At 49.6% G+C, this 16,286-nt stretch overlaps 1 protein-coding gene across 6 annotated transcripts in view; it reads right to left on the reverse strand.

The window, feature by feature from the left end:
• The window catches only part of Cldn14 (claudin 14), a 67,126-nt gene that overhangs the window by 15,690 nt on the left and 35,150 nt on the right, over window positions 1–16,286 (reverse strand). For 2 of the 6 annotated variants that reach the window (XR_007347759.1, XM_015478756.1), the window contains exon 1: window positions 3,901–4,249. The exons of 1 other annotated variant lie outside the window; for it this stretch is intronic. The gene's annotated coding sequence lies outside the window, so the exon portion shown is untranslated. 3 more of the 6 variants (XM_015478755.2, XR_007347760.1, XM_015478757.2) reach the window with 3 other exon arrangements.

A 16,286-nucleotide genomic window follows, 5' to 3' on the forward strand; every position in this document is an offset into this window, starting at 1 on the left:
GAGGCAGCTGCCCTCCCCGCTGGGCTGGTTGGTTCAGCTCCCCCAGCTCACATCTATGTATTCCAACTGACTAGAATTCAGGGGCTCTCTGACCCCTGATGGAGCTCTCTCTTGGAGAGCTATAAAAAGACCCTGAAGCCCAGGCCACCCCCAGAGTCTGGTGCCTGGATTCCGGGTCTACACATGGGAATTTTTGTGCTCCCCTCCCCAGCCAGGTGATTTGGACATGCATCCAGGGTTGAGAACCACTGTCTCAACTGAAATGACTTTGAAGGTTTCTCTAGGTAGCTTTAAAAGAGTCTAAGATAACCACGTGTGGTGGTGCATACCTATGACCCCAGTGACTGGGGAGGCTGAGGCAGGAAGATCCCAACTTAGAGCCTGTCCAAAGTAAAAACTAAAAAGGCCAGGGGATGTAGTGCAGTGGTAGAGGTGGTTCACCTGTACTGGCATGGGAGTCGGGGGCGAATTTGAAACTGTTTAAGACTCCATGTCCAAGTGTCTGCTCTGCTGGGCCTGCCTGCTGTGGGCTCCCCTGAGATGGAGACAGTCATGCCTGGCCTGAACTTTTCCCTGTCCTCTGCATATTGCCTGATCTACCACCAGTTTGGCTCTCATTCTCTCTCTGTCTCAAATCCTCTTCGTCATCTTTCCTGTGTTCTTCCCCCATCCTTGACCCTGAACTTCCACCTGCCTCTATAATTCTTTTGACAGCTGAGAATCTGGAAAGAAGGGGTTTCCTACTCACCATTTGGCTCCCACCTGCCCAGCACTCTACTGCTTAAGCCACCAGGGCCCTCTTCCCGGACCCTCAGCTCCTCTTGAGCACTCAGCCTTCCCCCTGCCCAGGGCCAGGAGGCAACCCAGGGCCTGGCTCGTGCTGTACCACTAAGCTCCAACCATCCCTGGGACGTTGCTCCTGGCCAAGAGGGTTAGCCATGCACACTGTGTCTTCACGGATGACCCTTGAAAATAAAACTCCTGGCTCTGGCTCCAGAGGACGACATTAACATTGGTAAGAATATGATAAGGTCACTCCTAGGGGAAGCCAGTATGTATTTTTTAAATGTTCAAGAAGTTCAGAATTAGCTGGGCCAGATGTGAGGTTCAGATTGGGAAATCCTGGTCAAAGCAAAGGCCCTGCCAATAAAACAGCACATGGCCTTTCTCGCTTAGTCTTCAAGGAGGTGACCAAGCTGCCTCTCTGAAGCTACTGGGTGCCACCTGTTACCTTTTCCTGCCTTCAGGACTGGCTACAGAATTTGCAGTACCCAATGCAATGGAAGTGCAGGGCCCTGGTTTGTAAATCATTAAGAATTTCAAGGTGGTGGCAGCAGCATCTGCAGCCTAGCGCGGAGCGCCACCAAGTGTGGGCTCCCTTGTGATGCTGGTGGCAAGCCAAGCCGAGCTCTGCCTGTTGTGGACATGCCCCAAAACTGGATGTAGGGATTTTTCTTCTCTTAAAGGGATAAGTGCATGTAGTCAGGTTGTTGAAAGAAACAGGAGACTCTCTTGTAGTGTTCTGTAGAATAAAAATAAGTTTTGGGCTGGGGATGTGGCTCAAGTGGTAGCGCGCTCGCCTGGCATGCGTGCGGCCCGGGTTCGATCCTCAGCACCACATACAGACAAAGATGTTGTGTCCGCCGAAAACTAAAAAATAAATATTAAAAGTTCTCTCTCTCTCTCTCTCCCTCCCTCTCTCACTCTATCTTTAAAAAAAAATAAGTTTTCATGTTTTTATTTTTTCTTCACTTAAATGGGGATGGGGCCCTGATGCCTTTGTGAATATCTGTCAAGGAGGAGCCTTTGGAAAACAAAGCACTGCTGGTCTCCTGTGCCCCAAACATGGCCGCCAGTTAAAACAGACCTGGGCTCTAAGCCTCAGTTTTCATCTGGTGTCCACGGGAGCTGGAGGCCCCTGGCCTGCTTCTTGCTCCCAGACTCGTCTGCTCCAGGTCTCCCCCCTGGCAGGAGTGAAGCTGGGTGGTGAGTCCCACTCTCTCCCTCCTTTCCTACAGAGTCACCCAGTTAGGAAAGATGGTGGAGGTGAATGGCCCATGGTGGAGAATTCCCTGGGTGACATTGCCTCAGGGCCCCAGTGGACCGTCCAGCCTGCCCAAGGGAGGAAGATGCAGATCAGCTGGAAGGAGGAAGGTTTTGAGCTTAAAAGTGCCAAGAATCACTCCTGAGCTGGCAAGGCTGACCACCTGCTTCAGCACAAGCCTCCAAAACAGACTTCTATGCCGCTGTGTAGGGCAAGATCTTTTCCAATATAAGCAAGAAAATGATTTTTTTAAAATGAACATATTCAATTTTATTGACCTTCATCTTAGAAAAAAAATGAATTGGAGGAAATATTTATTAGTTATATATAGATGTGTGTGTGTGTGTGTGTGTGTGTGTGTTTATTTATTTACTGTACTTGGGTTTGAACCCAGGGGCATTCTACCACTCAGCTACATCCTCAGCCCATTTTAATTTTTACTTTGAGACAGGGTCTTGCTAAGTTGCTGAGGCTGGCCTCCAACTTGTGATTTTTCTGTCTCAGCCTCCTGACTAGCTGGGATTACAAGCCTGTGCCATGGTGACCATCTTATTAGAAATATTTTCATAGACCAAAAGAAGAACCTGTGTTTTTCTCTGTAGAAAGAAGCACTGGCCCCATCATACAGATGGGTAAGTGCAACACAGTAAACCTAAGAGATGGGTGGATCAGACAGAGCCAGATAGCAGGGAGGCTGGTCTGACTGATCATGGATGAGTTGCCCAGCCCTGGTGACTCACCTGCTATCTCCCTCAGAGCAATGGCTTCTCAGTGCTTTTCTAGAAGATGCCAAGATAATATGTGTAAAAACCTGAAAGCCAGGTTGGATCCTTCATCTCACAAAAATAAAACAAAACAAAACAAAAAAAAAACCCCCCAGGCTCTGAAAGCCCAGCAGGAGTGGACATCAACAAACTCAAGGGTGCTCTACTGAGGTTTTATCATCCTCACAGACAAACAGGTTCCCCGATCCCAGGAACCAAGCCAAGGCAGGCACCAGCAGGATGTTCCCCAGGCCGGGCCAGGGTGCTGGGGGGCTGCGAGGACTGGGCAATCCCCTGGTTTCCTGACTTCAAAACTAAACCCAGTGCTTCAGAGATATTTGGCCTTGAAAACTGGAGGAATTAAACAGCCAAAACCCAGCATCTTGAGTGGCTGCAAGGTTTGGGGACCCTCTCGGGGCACTAACTGTGGTTCCCCTGCTGTTTTGTCTGGGGTCCTGCCGCTCATCCTGAGCAGACTCTGTTGGAAAGTGGTCTCAAGGTGGTGGAAGGATTAACTCACGGATCAGATCGCATGCAATTTCCCCTCTTCTACCAGGTTTTGCTCATGTTAAGAGACATCCACAAATTTTCTGCCCTTCTCGAGTGCCAGTGTGTGTATGGGGTGGGCAGGGGTGGGGGTCCAGGGGTGAGGAGGATGTTGCTCCTAAGCATAGAAACTCTGAGCACTTTGCCTGGCCCCCTTTGCTGGAAAAACCAAGGAATAAGAGCCAACAGAAGCGGACGAGATGACAAGCTCACCAGCCAACTTGGGGGTCTCAACACCCACAGATTCAGTCCTCGCTCCCAAACTGAAGCCCCTCAAGTGACAAGAGTTCTGCCCAGACACTGAGGAGCTGCATTCTTGTCCTACCTGGCTCTTTAGGAGCCAGGCTGCCCTCACTCCTGGCTGCTTAGTGTCCTCTGGGCTCCAGGCCCAGCCTGAAGCGGTTTTTCTGGCCGAGGCCGTAGTAACTGTGCCACTGGCCTCACCCACTCACATACCTGATCAGCAGGGGCCTCGGAGCTTCTGGCACAAATGACTTTCAACCTCAGGCCCCTCCTGCCCATTTCATAGCTTCACCCCGAACTCACATGCAGAACACTTGGGTCCCATTCGCCTGACTGCTGGGGACCCCAGCTGGGACACTGTGGTGCTGTTGTCTTCCCTCCTCCACCGATGGCAAGTGTCAAGTCCAGGGCATTTGAGAGAAGATCACCTAGACAATGACCGTGCTCTGAGCAGGGCCTCTGTGGGCACACGTGCCCTTGGGTTAGAAGGTTAACTACCCCGTGCAACCATAGGAGGTGGCTTGGTGCAGGCAGACATTCAAGACCAACCAGAAATTTCTTTCTGCGTTTTAGAACAAGAATGCCTGAGGTGTCTGCACACGGTCATCTCCTTCCTAAAATATGCTCTGATGGCTGCCGGCTGGCCGGGAGTCCTTACCTCCCCAGGTGCACCGGAAGGCTGCCTGAGATCCAGCCCCGCCCACTGCCCCGGCTCCTGGCTCTGGGGCCATTGGTTGCTCACTGGCTTCTCTTCATCCTTGTTGAGGGCTTCCCTCAAGAGTCACCCGATTCCTGTCAATGACCAAAAGTCCTCAGCAAATCCCCTCCTGATCCCGGCTGTCTGGCCACAGTGACCTCTGAGCCACTCACCTGGCCACTGTCCCCACACTACTTTGGACTTTTCTCCTCTTGAGCAACTCAGTTTCTCAACCTGCCAACTCAGTGGGTCCTGTACTGATCAAGGAGTGAGTTTTATTTATTCTGCTCCAACTGTGGCCATAAATGGCTTAGGTGCTGTCTGTGGGTGGAGGGAGGGCACGGGTGGCCAAGGGGATCAGTGCAGAACCATGGACAGTGGGCCCTGAGTTGAAGGAAAGGGACACAGGGAAATGGGAGGCAGTGTCCAAGGAAGAAAGAGACGTTGGCCCTGAGGGCCCAGGAGGGCTGGGACAGGCTCTGATGGAAGCTAGGACAGCCCCTGAGTGTGGCCCAGGGAACCGGCCATGCTAGGAGTGCTCAGCCCCTTCTGTGTGCTGCTGGCAATTCTGGGATTCAAAAGTGTCTTCAAAGTCACTGCTTTGACTTGACATGCACTTTTTTTCCTTCCTTGTTGATGCTCCATGGTCAAGAATGAGAATCTCTTCCGGCTTTGGCTGGAGCTTAAAAAAGAATGCTGTTCGGAACTCTGGGTGTGGACCAGAAGCCTGCTCTCTGGGTCCCTGCAATGGGAGGGGATGGGCAGGGAGGGGAAGCACCAGGACCTTGGAGCAGTTCACAAGTGTCTGTCAAGCGTTATTGATGGAGAAAGGATCCTCCGCCCAATCTGCAGAGTCTTTCCCCACCTCTTTGGAAGAAAAGGTCATAAATCATAAATGAAAACACTTTGGTTCAGGATTGTTCTTGGGTCCGGCTGCTCCTGTATTCAGAGTTGTTCTTCCATGCACACTATCTCGCTGTGCCAGGACACTTACATAAGCCACCCCAGCTTGCCTGGCAACACCTCCACCCCACCTGCAGAGTTACATGGTGGAGAGGAAGCCGTGGCAGGAGTGAGCTGACCTGAGGTTTGCTTTTGTTAAATAACAATATTTTCAGAACATTGGCACATGCTAGGGGCACTAGCCTCCGTAGTAAAATGCACCCGTATTATCCACAATTTTATGCTAGAAGTTTCTGGAGATGACTTTCTGTAATTTGGCCTTTGGGATGATTTGGCTACAGGTAATACATTTAATTTAAAACTGCCTTTGATTTCCTGGCACTGATTGAGTATTGGGAAATCCTGTCAAGAGAGAAAGGTAAACTCTAAATTATTTTATTATTTATGATATGTTTAGGAGTATTTCATTAAACAACGAATGAGGTGGACGTAATGTTATGTTTTGTAGCTATTTCATTAAACCTTTATTAATCTTGATTTTCTTTGGAACAATCATTCCTATTCTGGCCTGAAGTATGTAAGGACCCAGGCCTGAGGCTCCTGATGGATAAAACAGCTTCTCCTGGGCCCCAGGGCAAAGTTACAGGGACATCACGTGACTTGGCCTAAATATTGATTTGTTTTTCATTCATCCAAAACGTATTGAACTCCAGCCTGTGGAGCACCAGGGTGCCTGGTGAGCGAGGCAGATCCTCCCCCGCCCTGTCGGGGCGTGTGGTCAGCTGGCCATGCCAGGGAAGTTAGGGGCAGGAAGGTTTGTCTTGGAGGCTCCAGCCCTTCTCCCCCAGACCTCTCTGTCATGGGAGCCACGGTGTGAGGGAAACGAGACTTTTCTCTGTCTATGGCTGGCAGAGGTGTTGTCAGCTGGCAAAGGGCTCCTTTGTCTTTGGTTCAAAGAGCAGAGAGCCCAGGGTTTGGAAGGATGGTTGACGGGTGCAGAGTGCTGGCTTGGGCCTGTCTATCATAGGCACCGTTGGAGGAGAGCTTGGGCTACGCTTTCAAGGAGATGAAGTGTGTGGGTGCCTGGCCACTAAGGTGCTGGTGTGGGACTTGGGGCCTTCTGAAGGCAACATCTGGGGAGGGCACTGGGGGTTTAAGCAAAGCAAGAAGCCAGGATCAGGCCCAATTGCAATAGATGAAGAGACACCCAGTCTCAGAGCTTCCTCACCAAGTAAAGGGCCCAGGGACAGGGACAGGTATATCCATATCAGGGATGGGTGTCTCCTCTCATCACTGATGAGATCACAGGACTTCCTGAGTCACCAGAATGGAGTATGGAGGGCATCTAGATCATCCCTGCTCAGATGATATGGATTTAAATTGTTTCGAAGAAAAGGAAAATCCCACAAAATTTCCCCAAAGACAAGTGAGATAGGAAGAGGGTGAGAGTCAGATTCTGTTTGCATAGGAACGTCCCTTAGAGTCTGGATTTGCCCCAGATTCTGGGGTTAAGATCATGCTTTCTGATGTGAAGAATGAACTGCAAATTCAGAGATCCTTACTTTTCAACAAGTAGATAGCCCTGAATTTTGGCCAGCATAGTTTCCTGGGGCTCCACCAACTGGGAGCTAAAGACAACAGAACTTTCTTCTCTTTCAGATCTAGAGGTTGGAAATTCACAATCAAGGTGTCAACAGGGCTGCTGCACCCCGAGACGCTGGGTGGAACCATTCCTCACCTCTTGCGGCTGTGGTGGGGGCTGTTGTCCCTGGCCCTCCTTGGCTGGCGGCTGCCTTGCTGAAGTCTGAGGCCTGTTGTTACGTCTCTCTTCATGTGGCATTTCTTGGTATAAGGACACCAGCTCATACTGGAACAGGACCCACACTACCATCCTCATCTTAACTTGAATACACCTTCAAAAACTCAATTTCCAAATAAGGTCACATTCCTGGGTACCAGGGTTAGGGCTTTGGCTTGACTTTTTGGGGGATGAAATTCAACCCATACCAGCTAGTCATAGCTGTGTTCCACCAGTTACTTAGCCCTAGTTCTAAGACATGGAGTGCGACTGTGATTTCCATTAGGAAGAGGAAGAGCTCAGCTATTGCCAGTGATGCCCAAATTCCAAATTCACTTCCAACATAGTGAAGATGCTGAACCAATGGCTACTACAGTCAAGTTCATTTCCAAACACAAGGCAAAGGCTAGGTGCCTCCCAACCCCACACTCTACTCTGAAGCTGCCCCTGTGCCTCATGACACCCTCTGGTCCTGACATGAGTGCCACAGAGTAACAATAAAGGCAAAACATGTCACTGTTCAGAGACCATACAGCCCACCGTGGAGAGCCCTCCTTCCCATCAGTTATAAATTATGACATTTTCCTATTTCTTGAAATAACCCTTCATAAATAACCAGCATTATTAATAGGACTTCATAGTCTACTTAGAGAGAATTTTGCTTAGGAAAATTACAAATAGAGGATAGGAAAGTTAACTGGTGGCAAATGTAGTTAGAAGAACAGGGAAATGGATTAACTCAGTTCCTGTTTATGCTTTTATCTTCAAAAGCGAGGTGTAACTGACTGGAGGCTGTGCTTTCTCAGGCTCTGTCACTGCAGAAATGTTTTGGCTAATGCTGGCCAGGTCACACAAAATAGGAAGGGAATGGAATAGGACCTCATTTTTATCTACCCGTTGCCAATGATTCAGCTGACAACCGCAACAGGCATTTTGACATGGCCCTGTATTTGCTTATTGTTCTTTTGTGCTCTGGATGCTGGAAGATGTAACTGTTTGGAAGAGATAGATGCCAATTACTTCCCAGCTAAGGTGCCCAGGGACCCGCTGATGAAGACTGACATCCAAAAAATCATGTCTTAAAATTTAAAGCGATCAAAAGAATTGAAAGCAGAAGCTCAAACAGATCTTTGCACACTCGTGTTCACAATAGACAAGAGGTGGAATCATCCCAAGTTTCCACTGAGGGATAATGGACCAACAACAGGTGGTACACACATATGGTGGAGTATTGTTCAACCTTAAAGGGGAAGGAAATTCTGACACTTGTTACGGCATGGATAAATCCTGAAAACATTATGCTAGGTGAAATAAGCCAGTCCCCAAAGGACAAATATTGTATTCTTCCACTTCGAAGAAGTACTTAGAATGGTTAAATTCAAGTAGAAAGTAGAATGCTGGGAGATCAGGGGCTGGAGGAATAGAGAAATGGAGAGTTACTATTTCATGGGTGCAGAGTTTTGACTGAGGAAGAGGAAAAGTTCTGGAGATAGATAGTGGTGACGGTGGCACAACAAGGTGACCATACTCACTGCCACAGAACTGTCCACTTAAAATGGTTAAAATGGTAATTTATGTTATGCGTATCTTCATTCTTCAGCTTTCCATTACTGTAACAAAATATCTGAGAATCAACTTAAAAGAAGAAAGGTTCCCCTCACTCACAGCTTTAGAGGTTCCCGTCCACCGTCAGCTGGTCCTGCTGTTTTGGGGCTGTGGTGAGGCGGCACATCACGGGAAGGCTGTGCTGGAGCACGGCTGCTCCTCTCAGGCTGGGACAGGAAAGGGTAGATGAAGAGCCAGGCCCCCCCAATTCCCTCTGAGGGCACATCTATGACCTCAAGGCTCTCACTAGGCCCCAGCTCTTGAAGTTTCCACCACCTCCCAATAGCACCACCCTGGGGACTCAGCCTTCAACACATGGGCCTTTGAGGACATTCCAGATCCACACTAGAGCAGTCTCTTATTAAACTCTGGAAGGTGCCGGGTTGGCTGTATTGAACGTAATCTTGCAGCTGTCCATTAGTTTATGAGGTAAGGAGTTTTATTGGCATAAACGTTCTTGGATATCAGTTGACGCAACACTTCCTATCTCCATTCTACCTAATTCTGAGAGCCAAATAGCAAATCCAGGCCCCCGTGTACCCCAGGAGGGTGGCTGCCAGGTTTGGGGCCTCGAAGCAGCGAGCCCTTCCTCCTTAGGGCTGTGCTGTGCGGGGCTCCCCTTGCGGGTAGGGGCCCTCACAGGAAGAGCTGGTGTGGAGACTGCATCAGATGGGCTGGGGAGACTGTAATGAGCCACACTGGACAGAGGTCAGACCTGTCCTGGATGCCGCTTGATTGCTACCTCCTTGATGCACAGGTCTACTGGCGCCGAGTGTCATGCCCGCAGTGGGCCTCAGACCTTATAATTTCCTCAGTGTCTTCGCGCTGAGTTGTTCAATGGCGCCCACAGCTCTGTGCAGGGAGGTAGCTGCTATCGGTGCCAGGCATCTCGTCTAGCACTCACGGCTGATCTTAAGGATCTGCATTCCTTCCTCCACCTGTTGCCAGCCCAGAGTCGCCAACCCTCCCACGGGCTGTCAGAAGAGGCAGTTGTCCTGAGCAAGGGGCTGTGAGGCAGGGCTGTGTGCCTGGGCACTGAGCACTGGATTAGGAGTCATTGTAGGAACTGTCCCAAGCGCATTTTTCAAATGGTCTTGTTCTCCACCCCACTCCCAGCTGTGGGGCCAGGATGACTCTGCAGGGGCCTAAAACACCTTCAAAATATGTCACCATCAGGCATTATGGGATGAGAGAGTCAGCGGCTCAAGAAGTGCACCCAGACACCACTGGGTGCTTGTCCAAGATGCTCTCAATGTTCAATTTGATACACACGGAGCAGAGCTTGTGCCCTTCCTCCCCTCAGCTTCCTGCTCCTGAACACATACCTGAACACATACCTGAACACATGTGAACACGAGCCCACACTTGGACATGAGCACAGACAGGTTGGTCCTGCTGCTCTGGGGCTGTGGGGAGGTCACAGCTACAGCTACAGCTGCGTGGCTACACACACGGATGCAAACCTGGACACTCACATGTGTTTTCTCCTTGGAATGACATTTGGCAGCAGTGAAGCCAACTCTTTCTGAATTCTCACCATTAAGATAAAAGGAGAATAACTCTGAGCCCAGGAAAGTCTTTCCTTTGCCTCAAGTTAAATTAGGAAGCTGCTCATCCTTCACCTTTGTCAGTACAAAACTTCAGTCAGTGGCCTCCCTAATCCTGTGTCCAGCAATTAACTAAGATCACGTATGACTTCAGGCATGGTCTGGCCCATAAACAAAGATCCCTAGATACCCCAGTGAACTCGGATCACAGAGGCTTCTTGCCGAGGTTCGTGCCCTAAAAGTAGGCACACGATCACTGGCTCAGCTCTTGTTAATCAGGAATCTCCCCTCAGTTCATGATCGCCTCCATGAAGAAGAAGCAACACACAAAACTTTGAAAAACAGAAGAGCGGGAGTGTAGCATGTTTCAGTGAGTCAACGAGAACAAGAAAGGGAGCCCAACGTCAAACTCAATGCCATTGTTCTAATTGCCAAGTTCCTTTGGGCCTTTTCATGTTGGCTTCATGGAAATTTATGTTCGCTGGGAAGACTGTATTTGCTACAGGATCTTGCTGTGTTCGTGTAGCCTGGTAATAAAAACCATCTGCCTGAAACCTTTTTGGAACAAAGAGGGGTATAAACAAATAAGCAAATGGTCATAAAATATCAGGAGAAGGGAAAGGGCTATTTCAGAAAGGGGCCTGGCCCACAGGCAGCAGGCCAGTGTTTGCAGGAGGCTGGAGACTCCTGAAGGTCGTGTGTAGGGCCATGGTGAAAACACGTTTGCTTTTGGAACAACTTCAGTGTCTGTGGGGAGGTTGGGCCAGGCTGAATGGGCCCTGCTCTCTTCCTGACCATCGCACTCTGTGCTTGGGGCTTCACCACTGGGGAAAGAGCTGCAGCATGAAGTGTTAAGCCACGAATCCCTGAAGTGGGTGAATCTTGTGTCCCCCAAACTCACATCCACCCAGAGCTTCAGAATGTGAGCTTATTTGGGAATGGGGGTCTTTGTAGATGTGATTAAAATACAATGAAAGTATGCTGGATTAGGATGGGCCCCCAATCCAATGGCTGCTGTCCTTAAAGAAAGAGGGGGACACGGGGGGTAGTCGGTCAAATGAAGATGGAGGCCAAGAGTGAGCAATGCGACTTCAGCCAGGGAGCGCCAGGGAGCACGGGAGCCCCTGAAGGCTGGGAGAGGCAGAGAGATCCTCCTTCGGAATGAACTTGGCCCTGATGACACCTTGAGTTTAGACTTCTGGCCTCCAGCACTGAGGGAGAATAAAGTTCTCTGTAGGAGGAAACTCAGGTGGTCCCCCTTCTGACTAGGAGCACTGGAGCCCCAGGGCTTCATGGGGAGGGATGGGACACAGATCCAAGGACCCTGTCAGGTTCTTTTCAGTTAGGAATTGAGGACCAGGAGTAGGACAGAACTGTCCTTGGGAGAATACTTGTTTGCTGGCTGTTTTCCTGCCACGTTAAGGGAGATGGAGGCTCTCTGGAGCACAAAGAAGAAAGTGAGCCACGGGGTAGAGGGCCTCTGAGAAGGGGCCTGTCCTCCTGCTCTCAGGATCAGCTCCACAGATTGGGGTGTGGGGTGCACTGCAGAGGTCCCAGTTGAGCTGGGGTCTGTAAGCAGAGAGGGCTGCTCTTCTGGCTGCCCTGGGAGGCAGGGAGTGGAGGAGAAGTAGCAAGAAAGCCTAGGTTTTGGGCTTCTGATAGGTTTTTATGCTCTCAGTAAGACAGTGTTCTTGTAAACTAAGTGTGGGAAAGAGATAATTTGCAAAATTCCTTTAGTTCTTATTACCATGTAAAGATTCAGGACTGGAGATTGGATCTGTGAGGTTCTCATAATAATCTAGAAAGTTCAGGACATTAAATATAAGCCCCTACCAACAGAGAAGCTCAATTCCCCAATCCTGGTGCTTGAGAAGTGGAGCCAAGAAGGGGAATCCAGTCACATTTTGCTCAGATCTTTCCCAAATCTAACATGTTGGAGGGGAGCTTTATTCTGTTCCCTGTTGGGGATCCTTAGAGGAGTCAGACCATCTCAACATGGGGGTACAACTGGGAGTTGGAGGCACAATATGACTGAAGGAAGGTAGATGGATGGGGATAGGTTGGATTCTGACTGCCTTCAACTCCTCTGTGGCATGGAGGAGACCAAGGGTTCTCATATGTCCTCCAAGCAGGTATAGCATGCAGCCAAGAGTCTGGCTGGAAACTAACGGCCCATCTTGACTTGGAATGGGGTGAGAATCCTATCAGACCTTGTGGGGATTGCATACAAACTCAAGCCTCCAAACTCAAGCTGTTAGTCCCTTAGTCCATGGTCTTCAGCAGGGATGCCAAATGGATGCCCCAAAGTTAGACCCATATCACTGGTCCTGGGTGGATGCCTGTCCAGCACACTCACAAGTACCAGCACAGTGGCCTGAAGAAGAGTGCACAGAGAGTGGATATATCCCTTCCCCATGGAGACCACAAACTTTCCTGTATACCTGCCGCCATTTTGAATGGTGGGGAGGAAGGAAGAGCTTGGATGAGAGCTGACTCTTGGCATTTACCTACTGGAATCCATTTCAATCAGAGATTTCTTTGTTCAACCAGAGGGGTAGAAAGAAAATTAATGACAAATTAAAGTTCCCTCTGCTACCCGTGGGAGAAGGTCTCACAAGGAAGAGGACTGTAGAAGCCACATCACCCCTGCACAGATGAATCGTCTGGATCTCAGATGAACCTGAGATGGTGCTACCCAGGCATGGAAGGATGATTGTTATAAACTGAATTGTGTTCCTCCAAATTCCCATATCAAAGTCCTAATCCCTGGTTTCTTCCCTTAATCGCTCCTGTAAAGGCATTTTTTTTTTTTTTCCTCTTCAAATCTGTTAGATGTGGCTGGATTTGGAGATAGGACCTCTACGGGGGAATTAAGGTAAAAGGAGATCATATGGATGGGTATGAATCTAATTTGACTAATGTCCTTATGAAAAGAGGAATTAAAATGCAGACACACACAGAGGGACAACCATGAGAGGACAGGGAGAGGATGCCATGTACCAGGCAAGGAGAGTGGCCTCAGGAGAGACCAATCCTGTCGATCCCTCCATCTGAGGCTTCCATCCTCCAGAACTGCAAGGAAACAAATTTCTGTTGTTAGTCACCAAGAGCATGGTGCTTTGTCACAGCCTTCACAGACTAATACAATGGCTGTGTTTGAGACCATAGGAGACAGAGCCTCCCGCAGACAACCATGTCTGACTGAGGGCCACACAGGAGCCTGGTGCTGCCTTGACTCCTGTTGGATGTCAGCTGTCACATGGGACTCCAGGGCTGAGAATCTAATCCACACACAGAAGGGGAACTGGAACTTCTGACCGGATAAATTTTATCCTGAATTGACTGAGAGTTGTTCAATTGTGAGGGCCTCCCTACCGCTGAGCTTCACCCCCAGCCCAAATCATCAGGTTTCACAACTCATTATGGAGGGGGATGAAGGCTTGAGACAAAAGTCTTCATGGAAAAGTAAATCTACAAATTCTTGCCTGAATTTCGTAGCCTAAGGAAGTCATACCAAAAATACGAGCACTGTCTGAATCATAGAAGCAGGAGCCATGTACTGGAAGCTGACACTGATGTTTACAATGAAGACTAGTCCAGACAACTCGGTGCTCTAGGCTAACTGCCCCCAGCCTACAAGTTGAGAAGCAACAGTGTCATCACCACGTGCGCTGGGTTGAATAGCGCACCCATCCAAATTCTTGTCCACCCAGAGTCTCCGAATGTGGTGGAAGTAGGGCTGCTGCAGATGTCATTAGTTGAGGTGAGGTCATCCTGGATCAGGGTGGGCCCTAATGCAATCTGACTGGTGACCTTAGAAGAGAGGAGACCGGGCAGAAGGCACAGGATGGCAGCTGCAGAGGTGGCAGTTATCCTGCCATGAGCCAAGGGACATTAAGGAGTGGGGCAACCACCAGGAGCTGGGAGGCAAGGAAGGATTCTCCTCTAGAGCCCTCAGAGAAACCATGGCCCTGCTGACCCCTTGCTTAGGGGCTTCTAGATTCCAGAACTTCTAGAGAGTAAATTTCAGTTGTTATAAGCCGCCTGATTGGGACCCTTGCAACAGCTGCCCTGGGAAATGTTATAAACTGAGGTCCTGAAGTGGTGGGCTCTATCAAAGGGGGCTTAGCAGCCCTTCCCCTATAGGCTAAGGCCTCCAGGGAACCAGGAGGGGACTGAGAGGCACAGGGGTTCACATGCTTCTGCGTGGAGCACCCTTGCTCCCCCTCCCAGCTCAAAGCACCCAACAAGGGCCCCTTCCAGAAGATGCTTATGGATCATTCTGGACTCCCTCAGGCAAGTGAGGAGAAAGCCCAGGAGGGAAGGAAAGAGTCAGTAGTGAACCCAGATTTTCTTTGCTTTCTAACAGGAAGCAGCTTAGAGTCTGTTTTCTTTTCTTTCCCTTCCTTTCAAATTGATCTTTCGTATCTCCAATCTTTTATCTTAACTCTTATCTTTCAGCAAACTCAAGTGGGCCCTGCATGAGCTGTGAAAATACCAAACTTCAAAGGTTTCACACAAATCATCTTAAAGGACTGACTGAAGCCCGGAAAAGCTGGAAGGAGGCCCAGAAGTCACCCCTTACATCACTGCAGTTTAACTGGTCATTGTTTTCTCTTGTGCAGGTCACATCTCTCACCCTAAATGCCCCTCCGGGGTCCTGAGCACCTGGAGATACCTGAAGACCCTCTCCCAAATGCTAGTCAGGAGAGTTCCGCTGCCCAGAGTATTGGTGGGGGCCTCGTGGCCAAGGAAGTTTCATTTCCTTTGTAGCTTCCAGGGGGGTGGGAGGGAAATGGATGGAAATGAGGGGTCTCAGTGGTGACCCTGAGGCTGGTGGGGACCTTGCAGGGTGACATATACAGGGAGGGGATGCTTTTGTGAGTGAAGAGAGAAGAAAATTAAAATAATGATAATAACACCTTTTCTCTGGTCTTGGAAAATCTACCTGGAATTGTATTTTTCATTTCTTATCTGGAGTTAGCTACCAAACAACAATTAATGGGCAAAGTACTTGCACAGCAGCGTCTGACAGGGTGAGATAGGAGGTTTCCAGTCCCAGGGGCAAGGCGAGCCTCAAATTCAGCAAGGAGCATCTGCCTCCTAAACTGAGCGCTGTTGTAGGTGATGGGGCATGAAAATGGCTGAGACAGATGGCCAAGCTTTTGTCCCCTCCGTCCAGGAAAAGACTCAGAGCTGCTGTTAGCTCTTCCTTCAGCAACACAGACACTGTCAAGAGACTCTTGGTTCTTAGCACAGGCCTGCTGTGTTTGCTTGTGCAACATCAGGCTTGTGCTAAGGCGGCCACTGTGAGGCCCTGGGGGCCTCCATCTATCCACTTGGTAGAAGACCTTCCCCCTGTTAACTTGTCCAGTCTTAGGGCTTTGTGTGGTTGCTCTTGGGGAAGGGGAGAGATGTATCAGTGACAGAGGGCCTCAAGGAGTGGGCCACACAGAGCCAGTGACTCTGGCAGCTCCTGGGAATGTGAAGGTGGCCCTGGGTCCATCTTCAGCCTTTTCCAATTTTAAACTTACAGAGAAAGTCCAGGGCCATCACCTAGTGAAGAGAATGGGCATTTTATTTTCCCTTTGAGACAACCCAATACCAAAGAGGATGAACGAGGCCCACTCTGAATAGTCACCTGGCACACACTCAATCACCAGTAAAATTCCTTCATTTCCCAAAGAGGCCTGGAGACCTCCACTAAACATGAGGCTCCCGTGATGTCTGTTTAGGAAATTGACGGAAAAGAAAACGAGGGTCACAGGAATGCAGCATCGCGGGGAGGCCACTGTGCCGACTGGATTCCTCCTCCTGGACATGGTTCCCTGTCACCCAGTAGATGCTCTTAGAAGTAGATATGGATGACTACCAGGTTCCCTGGGTCTTCACCGCAGCCCTAGGGACTGCTTGCCACAGGCCTGAAAACCTGCCCTGAACCCTCTTTTCTCCCTTGAGCCCCCTGTATTAGTTTCCTGGGGCTGCCTGACTAGTCACCAGTGGGATTAGTGCCCACCATACTCTGGGGTGAACTTATCTGAACTTTACTACCAGTATCTACCACACTATTTTCCAAAGAGGTCACATCCTGAGGGTTGGGAAACACATGAAATCAGGGGAGCATCATTCGGCCCCGTGA

Source organism: Marmota marmota, unplaced genomic scaffold, assembly GCF_001458135.2.
Source record: "Marmota marmota marmota unplaced genomic scaffold, marMar, whole genome shotgun sequence".
Lineage (NCBI taxonomy): Eukaryota > Metazoa > Chordata > Mammalia > Rodentia > Sciuridae > Marmota > Marmota marmota.